The 9381-nt window shown below is 36.0% G+C and overlaps 1 protein-coding gene across 7 annotated transcripts in view; it reads right to left on the bottom strand.

The window, feature by feature from the left end:
* Cep57l1 (centrosomal protein 57 like 1) overlaps positions 1-9381 on the bottom strand; it is a 70434-nt gene that overhangs the window by 33847 nt on the left and 27206 nt on the right. The window contains exon 2 of one of the 7 annotated variants that reach the window (XM_023722293.1): positions 2415-2417. The exons of the other annotated variants lie outside the window; for them this stretch is intronic. The gene's annotated coding sequence lies outside the window, so the exon portion shown is untranslated. The remainder of the gene's footprint in view (positions 1-2414; positions 2418-9381) is intronic. 7 annotated transcript variants of the gene reach the window in all.

Here is a 9381-nt window from a genome sequence, read left to right as displayed (position 1 = left end):
GCACCAGGTCCAGATCTATGAAGTTCAGATTCCTCCAGGTGGGTGTTGTTTGGTTCTGGCTGTGTGCTCCACTTCTTTCTGTTGCCAGGCCTGCGCTCTGGGTCTGTTCAGGATCCCGTGGTCTGGGTTGTCTCACTCACTCGCTTGGCCTGCGCTCTGGGTCTCTTCAGGATCCCGCGGGCCTTGGGTCGTCTCACTCACTGGACCTGCGCTCTGGGTCTGTTCAGGATCCTGCAGCCCTGGGTCGTCTCACTCACTCGCTGGGCCTGCGCTCTGGGTCTGTTCAGGATCCCATGACCCAGGTTGTCTCACTCACTCGCCGGGCCTGCGCTCTGGGTCTATTCAGGATCCTGCGGGCCCGGGTCATCTCACTTACTCGCTGGGCCTGCACTCTGGGTCTCCAGTAGGTTTCTCCATTAATTAAAAAAATAAAATTTTGCAACTAGTTGGTATACACTGAAATCTTTAGGAGAGCCTCCTCTGATCCAAATGATTATAAATTTGATTTTTGCACCAATTAAAAATTTAGTTTGAATTTGAGTTTTTTAATGTAAGTGAAATAATGACTACTCAGAAGATCACCAATAAGTCAAACTTCACTTAAATGTACAAATATATAACCAAGTGGGCATAAGCAGAGTAACAACACATTGGCAGAATGACTATCAGATTAAAAAGAAAAATGAGAAGAAACGGTGAAGAAATGAGAAATGACTTTTTTGGCTTGGATCTTCAACATCTGCCAAAGGCCCATATGCTAAATGCTTAGTAGCGAGCCTACTGGAAGGTGGTAGAAGCTTTAAAGGTAGGGTCTAGTGAAAGGAGGCTTGCCCTTGAGGGAGACAGTGGGATCCCTGTCGAGGCTCCTTTGTATCTCTTTTCTCAGACACCAGGAGGTGGCTTTCCTTGACCACACACTTTCCTGTGTGTACTGCCTCACTGTAGGACTGAAGATAATGGACCGAAACCTTTGAAGGTCTGATGCAAAATAAATCTTTTCTTCATAGATTAATTATCTTGAGTATTTTGTCAGAAGATATGCTTGTGACATAGTACTCAGCGGTTTTCATATAATAGAGATCCACCTTAACCCTTATAAATCCCACCCTGCATTATAAACAAATGTAAAATCTTACTAAAAGCTTATTCATATACAGAGCTGAGGCAGCCTGGAAAAAAATTCTCTTTGAAGGAAGGTGAAAGAACTATAAAAAGCTTGATCCAAAATCAAAGCCTTTGTTGGCTGAAAAGGAAACCAATTTTGAGTATTGTCTGATGATACTAATTCTAATCCCCTGTGGTCTAGTTCTATAGACTTACATATGGGTCTTGAGAAGAGAGAGAGCTATAGGTGGAAACTCAAATACTTCACCTGTACAACTATCAAAGATTACATCATTAGCTTCCCTGCTTTTCATATGCTGTTATATTTCAAAGGATGGAGAAGCTGATGGGGACTGCTTTGGATTTTGATCCCTTAAGGATTCTGGCACATTGGTAGTATTCAGCAAATGAGCAGCTTGGTAAACAAAACCAAACCAAATAAACCAAACAAAACACGCTCACATGTATATATGAGGAAAATTTTAGAGAATACAAATTAGCGTTCATATACCATTATCCAATATCCATTCTTAATGCAGAATGGGGCCTAATAATTAATAAAAAAAATAAACACTTAGGAATTCTTGTGGTACTTTTTATGCGTATACAAGTGAGGGCAAAAGCCTGTAAGATGGGGCCCTCATTTGTATCAAGCCTGGAAAAGTTTAGGGAAATTCTGGTTATGCCTAAAACCATTCTTTTAAAATTTTTACTAGTAAATGTTTGAAGCACATAATTGCATTTCTTGTGGGGAGTTGGTACATGTATATAACACATCTTAATTGTTTCATCCCCTCCCCTCCCCTCCTTTCCCTTCCCTCAATCTCTTAATCCTCTTTGCATTTGAAAGAGGTCTGTCTCCTCTTCCTATTATCCATCCATTATTTTGCTCTATGTTTGTATTTCAGGTTTCTTATAGTAGAGAAATCATGTAATATTTAAGCTTGTGTATCTTATTTCACTTAACATGTTTTCAAGGGGCATCCATTTTCATACAAGTGATTTAAGTTTCTCCATCTTTATGGAAAAGTAGTATTCCAATGTGTGAAAATACTACATTTTCTTTACCCATTCATCTGTGAATGGACATGACCATTTCAAAATTTAGCCAGTATGAACTGTGGTGCTATAAACATGAGAATCCATGTCACCTTTGTAACATGTGTTTAATTCTTGTGGGAAGGGGAGTAGGTGGGTCAAAGGAAATTTCAAGTTTTAGCTTTCTAGGATTTTCTACACTGATTTTCACAGTGGTTGTGTATTTACATTCCCACCAACAACAGAGGTTTCCTTTTCTCCCACGGCCTCACCAGCTTTTGTTGTGATTTGATTTCTTAATGACAACCATTCTTTTTGGAATAAGATGGAATCTCAGTGTCATTTTAGTTTTCATTTCTCCAATGGCCAGAGATTTTGAACATTTCTTCATATATTGATTGGTTATTTGCACTTCTGAGAACTGTCTATCTCAACTGCCATTTTATTGAAAGAAGTGTCTAAGGTTTTGAGTTTATCATGCATTCTACATATTAATCTATTGTCTGAGGAATAGCTGTCAATTTTTTCCCATTCTGTAGTTTGTCTCCTCACTATGTTAGTTATTTCTTTTGCTGTGCAGAAAATAACAAAGTTTTAACTTCATAGGATGTTTCTGTACAAGTACTTATGCTGTAGTTTTGTAACTTAATTGTAGTTTTCATTACCTCCCTGTAATTTAAAGTTATTTAAATAACTTTAAATCTGGTATTGTACTTCTTGGTTTGTTCTTGTTAACCAGGATTGTTTTGCTATTTTGGGGGGGGGGGAGGTTAATGGGTAAGTACTTATTTTTTTTGTGCTATTGTAAATGACATTTTTTTTCCTAATTTCTTTCTTGAGGAGTTCATTATTGGTCTACAGGAATGCTATTGATTTTTGTTTATTATTCATTTTGTATCTCACTACATGTTTGGTTATTTGGTTATGAATCCTAGAAATCTTTTGTTAGCAATGTTTTGGGTCTTCTAAGTGGAGAAGCATGTTGTCTACAAATAATGATAATTTGATTTGCTACTTTCCTATACATATCCCTTTCATTTATTTTCCTTGCCTGATGCCCTTAATGTTTCAAGTACTGTGCTGAATAGGAGTGGTGATTGCAGACATCCTTGTCCTGTGCCTGGAATAATTTCTGACAGATTTCAAACCACCAGGAAAACTACACACTGTCTCTATGCTCTAGAAAATGAATTGTACCTTAATTGGCTACAAGCACTGAGTGATTCCGTAAATCAACTTCCCCCAAAAGAATGTCTTAAAAGGCAATACTTTAGCGCAAAGCATTTTCTCATTTTAGAAGAAAATATTCCAAAATGGTCTGTTAAACAACTATTATGTCTTCCTGCTAGACTACACCATCATCTTTGCACAATTCAATAGCACTGTAAGGGAGATAACATTAGCAGGCAGTCAGAAATGCTATAGTGGGTTCTTTTTTTTTTGTACCATGAATTGAACTCAGGACCTCACACTTGATAGGCAGGTGCTGTGCCACTGGGCTATAGAGCCATCCCTCTACAGTGGGTTCTTAAAGTTGGGTAATCACTGTTTACTATACCATTAATTCTTCCAAGTTTGGATTTTTCCTTAGAGAAATTTGAGAAAGATCAGCATCTTTCTTTTCTCCCTCTCACTTTCCCTCTATGTGTGTGTGTGTGTGTGTGTGTGTGTGTGTGCGTGTGTGTGCGCGTGTCTACAGTAACTTATCTGTTACCTCTACCTTTTAAGAGCAAACAAAGGAAACTGTATGCAACCTATTTACATTTTAATGTGTTTATATTTTAATATGTATAATTTACAGTTGTACAGTACTACAACTAAGTAAGATAATTTATGGTTGAGCAATTTGTCTTTATAGATGCTGTTATGGTTTGTGTATAGGTGTCCCTCCAAAGCCTCATGCAGCCACGGAGCAGCTTCTGGAGTTTGTGATTATTATTACTATTATTATTTTTGCGGTGCCGGGGATTGAACTCAGGATCTACTGAGCTATCTCCCTGGCCCTGTGATTATTATGCATGTGGATGCTGCACCTGCCCTGGGGCAGGTAATCTGCATTACAATGTAAGGAGGGGAGAGAGGCTAGCTAGCTGCCTGAGCTTCTGCCACTCCCTTTGCTCTCTGCTCTTTGGTGCCATCATGAAAGGTTGCTCTGTGCCATGTGCTACTCTGCCTTGGAGCCAGCTAAGTATGGACTGAAACCTCCAGTAACTGTGAGCTAAATAGACCTTTCCTTCCTTCATTTCGGGTGTTGGGTATTTGTTCTAGCAACTAGAGAAAAGTAACTAGAGACAGACAACTTATAGTAATATAACCAATTATATACTGACAGTGAAGTGTTTACATAACACCAACTGATTTCAGTGGAAATCAGTAAATATAAGAACATAATGTAAATATTTCCACTGGATTCAACAAATAAGTGAGTTAGAAAAACTGGTGAGGAAGAACCAGTCAAGCTTTTATTTGCCACATATATCAATACAAATTTCAGCTAAGTTATAGTCTAAAAAGAAAGCTTAAAAATTAAATTTAAAATAATCATTGAATAGTCAATTTTAGAGTAAGATGTTTTATAATTAGAAGGAGGGGAAAATAAACATACACAGAAGAGTAAATTAAGATTAATGCAATGTAAAACTTTTAAACAAAAGTGACAAATAGAAGTAAATACTGCAACAAAGACAAATACTACCATTTATAAAGAATTTTTATAAATTGGAAGAAAGGGCTGGGGAGATAGCTCAGTGGAATAAGCACTTGCCTGGCAAGCGCAAGGTCCCAAGTTTAATCCCTGGTACCAAAAAAAAAAAAAAAAAAAAAAAAATCAAGTAAAACTACAGAATTAAAAATAAATAAATCGGAAGAAAAACATTAACACTATCTTAGAAAAATAGCCATGATTATAAACCATTAAGTCACACAAGAATGTGACCAATAAATGACAAATCTTAGTAGTCATCAAGAAAATGGAGGCATATCCAGATACAAAAGTAGAACTTTTAGAATTAGATCTTAGTTCAAATCCTGAGTCTACCACACATATGACTTCCAAAAAATCTTTCTTACTTCTCTGGATCTCAACATTTTTCCTATATGTAATTGAGATAGTAATACCTTATTGAGAGTATCATAATTAGAATGACAAATTTATATAAAGCTCTTAAAATAGTTTATGTCTGCAGGACTATACTTTATGTAAATAAAATATGAACTTGATAAAAGACAGGCATTTATTTTTAAAGAAAACAACGCAATGTCATTTTTTTACCTTCAAACATGGCAAAAATAATGTTGGTAATAAAATATGTATACATTGCTGGTAGATCTGAATATAAGTTCTAATCATCTTTCTGGACAGTAATTAAAACAATACATACCAAAAGCCTCAAAAATCTATTACAAGTGCTGCTTCAGCAGCACATATATTAAAACTGGAGCTACACAGAGATTAGCGTGCTCCCTGCATAGAGATGACATGCAAATTTTTCTATTACTTGGAATGGTTGTTAGCCAATTCCAAGGTGACCAAAAAATTATATGAATAACTTTATAAAAAATAAAGATGTAAAAAAATTCTTATAAAGACCATCACTTCAGCATTTAAATAAAACTGACACCTCTTATATTCCATGTTGAATCCACCAAGAAATATGTTAGCTTTACCTTTACAATATATCTAATATCTGAACATTTCAACTCTTTTACCATCTCTGGCCTGGTCAAAACTTCTAGTTTCTATGCAATTTAATCTTTATGAAACAAATTATTTTTTTTAAAAAAACAAACTTTTAACAGTAAGCCTTTTAACACAACATCATCATATCACGTCATTCATCTGCTCAGACCTTCCTAATGGCTTCCTCTTACTCAGAGATAAGGCCAGAGTCTCAGTCTCTGACCTGGATCTCCTGCTTGTACCACCTCTGACCCTCAGAGAATCCTTCCACCAGTCCTCTCCAGCCTCCACTGTCATTTCTGTTCCTGTTACACAACAAACATGCTCCTGCCTCAAGATGTTTTCTTTTTAACTTCTGGTTTCCACTTCTAGAACACTGTTCAGATATTTACACAGCTAATTTTTTCACTTTTGTTCTGTGATCAAACACTGCCTGATCTACTGCTGCTGCACATTCTTTATGAAAGACTAACCCTATTTGTTTCCTCACTACTTACTCTCTTTTTCTGTCTTTTCACCATTTATTTTTTTTTTTCTTTTTGAGACAGGGTCTTGCTATGTAGTACAGGCTGGCCTTGAGCTCACTTTGTAGCCCAGACTGGTCTTGAACTCGAAACAATCCTCCTACTTTGGCCTCCCAAGTGCTGGGATTACAGGCATGTGCCACCACACCCAGCTTTGGTATAGTTGTATTATTTGTTTCTCTTCTGCCCCAACTAGTAATAATTAATTCAATGAAAATATATGCTATAATAATATATGGTCATTTTAAGCTACATTTTGAAAGTCATGATATAATTGAGAAAAAGTACAATAGAATGGATACAAAATTATGGTAGTATTGTAAATAAAACAAAATCAACAAGGAAAAAAATGGGACTGGTGAGATAGCTCAGCAGACTAAGCTACTGTTTAGGCAAGCACATGCAACCGGGTTCAATCCCTGACATGCTGGTCCCATCCCCTGGGTGCTGAGCCGGCCACCAAGACCAGGTGTGGTGGTGCATGCTTGTAATTCCAGAACTAGGGAGGCTGAAAATATGAGTCTGAGCTAATGGAGAGACCCTATACTGAATACATTAAAAAAAAAAAAAGGAAGCATATATAGTATTTTAGAAAGTTAACTTTAATGCCAGGTATAGTGGTTCACATCTATAATCCCAGCACTTGGGATTCTAAGGCAAGAGGACTACTGAGAGTTGGAGCTAAGGTTGGCCTTCATGCTGATTTCAAGGCCAACCTAGGCTACAGAGGGAGACCCTGTCTTAAAAATAAAGTTAACTTTATAATTCCAGCACTTGGGAACTTGAGGCAGGATGATCACAAGTTTGAGACCAGACTAGGCTACACAGTGAGACTCTTTATCAAAAAAGAAAACAAAGCTAACTTTATTAAAATGTTTTTTTTTACACCTTTAAAACTCAAAGAAAAACATTACATTGTTTAAAAAAAATACAGGTTTTAGGGCTGGCCAAATAGCTCAGTGGATTAAAGTGCCTGCTTAGGTAGACACAAGGGCCACGAGTTTGATCCCCGGGTGCACTGAGACGGTGATTGAGACTGAGCATGGTGGTGCACACCTGTAATCCCTGAGCTTGCGAGGCTGTAAATAGGAGAATTACTATGAGAACAATCCATGTAGTGAGATCCTGTAGACCCTGTACTAAAAAAAAACCAAAACAGGTTTTAGAACAAATTTGTATCATTCAAACAGAAGCTCTGTTCTGTGACCTGTCTCAGTTTCCTCATTAGTAGTGCAATGAAGATAAAAATGGTACTTTAACTTACAAGACTGGGGCCGGAGAGATAGCTCAGTGATTTGAATAAGCGCTTGCCTAGAAAGCACAAGTTCCTGAGTTGGATCCCTGGTACCATCAAAAACAACAACAACATACAAGACTGTTCCAATGATTAAATAAGATAGCATCTATAAAGTACAAAAAAAGTAACTGTTAAAAAAAAAAAAAACCAAGAGAACAAACCAGATTAAAGACAAAATTCACTAAGATCAAGAAGAGTCAAAATAATTTTGAAGAAAAATAAAATGAGACTTCTATCAGTTATCAAGGCTTGTAAAACTAAGGCATTTTATTCATTTGTTAAATAAACAAACAGAACAAAACAGACTAATAGAATACAATAGTTCTGAAGCAGACCAAATCATGTATAAAAACTTGCTAACAAATATGGCATTTCAAATCAGTGGAGAAAAGATGCCAACTCAATAATAATTGGTATACGAAACACTAATTCTTGAAAATTTTAAATAACTGGGTTCTGAATTCACACCCTATTTAAGTCTACACAAGTTATGAGTTGCAAAATTAAAGTAAAATATTTTGGGAGGAAATGAGGTAGAATGAGTAGGGCTGGGAAGGCTTTTTTTTTGCGCAATTTGGGGGATTGAACTCAGGTCCTTGCACTTGCAGCCAAGCACTTATTCTACTGAGCCATCTCTCTGGCTGCAAGGCTTTTTAAAATTACACAAAAATTTCTAACCATAAGTTAAAAGAGTGGTTAATTTAACATTAAAAAAGATGAACCACTAGAGAAAAAGGTAAAACCAAAGATATCATTATACATACAGCTAGTCAATTAGTAATACCATAGATATAAAGCCCTATAAATTAGTTTTTAAAAGATAAAACATCCAGTAAAAATGGAAGAAAAATATTCATTGGACATTTATGTAGCAATAAAAAATAAACTAGAGCAACATGTATCCTTATGGATAAATTTTAGAAATAATGTTATAAGGGAAAAAGGAAATACAAATGATATACTCAATATGATATCAAATATGTAAAACATATTAAAGATACATTTACTTATGTCAAAAGTATAAAAGCCAAGCATAAGATAATAAATACCTTATTAAATTCACAATACTGTTTAAGGAAATAAAGCTGTGAACAAATACTATTCTGGAAGGTGTTTGTCATATAATTTACTAAATCTTTTTGCACAACAATAATTTATTTTTAAAAATTTAAACATAGATTACTCTCCCCGCTATGGAAAATCTGAAAATGGTCTACAATATTAAATATTAACTAGAATTCTAAGCAAGCCCCACATATTCATTAGTTCATCTAATCTTCACAAGACTCTATGAGGTAAGTGCTACTATTATTCTCATTTCCCAAACGAGAAAACAAGAGTCAGTGAAGGTGCCCCATACCATGTAGCTTGGGCAGGATTTAAGCCCAAGAAGTTTAATTGTAAAGAGCTAGATTTTCTTTTCAAGGGGTGGGAAGGCTTTTGGGGATTGAATCCATGGTCTTGCACATGCTAAGTAAGCAACCTGCCACTTAGCTTTATCCTCAGCTCCCAAAACCCTTAATAACTATGCCATGCTGACCATATTTTGGAGACACAGAGTTAACTGGGTGTGAGACAATGGATATGAATGAGGGTGGTAACAATGGAGAGTAAGAGAATGAATGAAAGAAAATACATTTTGAAGATGTAAATGATAAACTTGAGAGAGAAAAGACAAGGGAGAAATCAACTGATTCTTAGATTTCAAGTTCAAATAATCAGACAGAGATGTTTTAATA

The sequence above is a fragment of the Octodon degus genome, unplaced genomic scaffold (genome assembly GCF_000260255.1).
Source record: "Octodon degus isolate 3935 unplaced genomic scaffold, OctDeg1.0 scaffold00090, whole genome shotgun sequence".
NCBI lineage: Eukaryota > Metazoa > Chordata > Mammalia > Rodentia > Octodontidae > Octodon > Octodon degus.
Note: the sequence above shows the minus strand (reverse complement) of the source record. Positions and strands in the feature narration are given on the sequence as shown.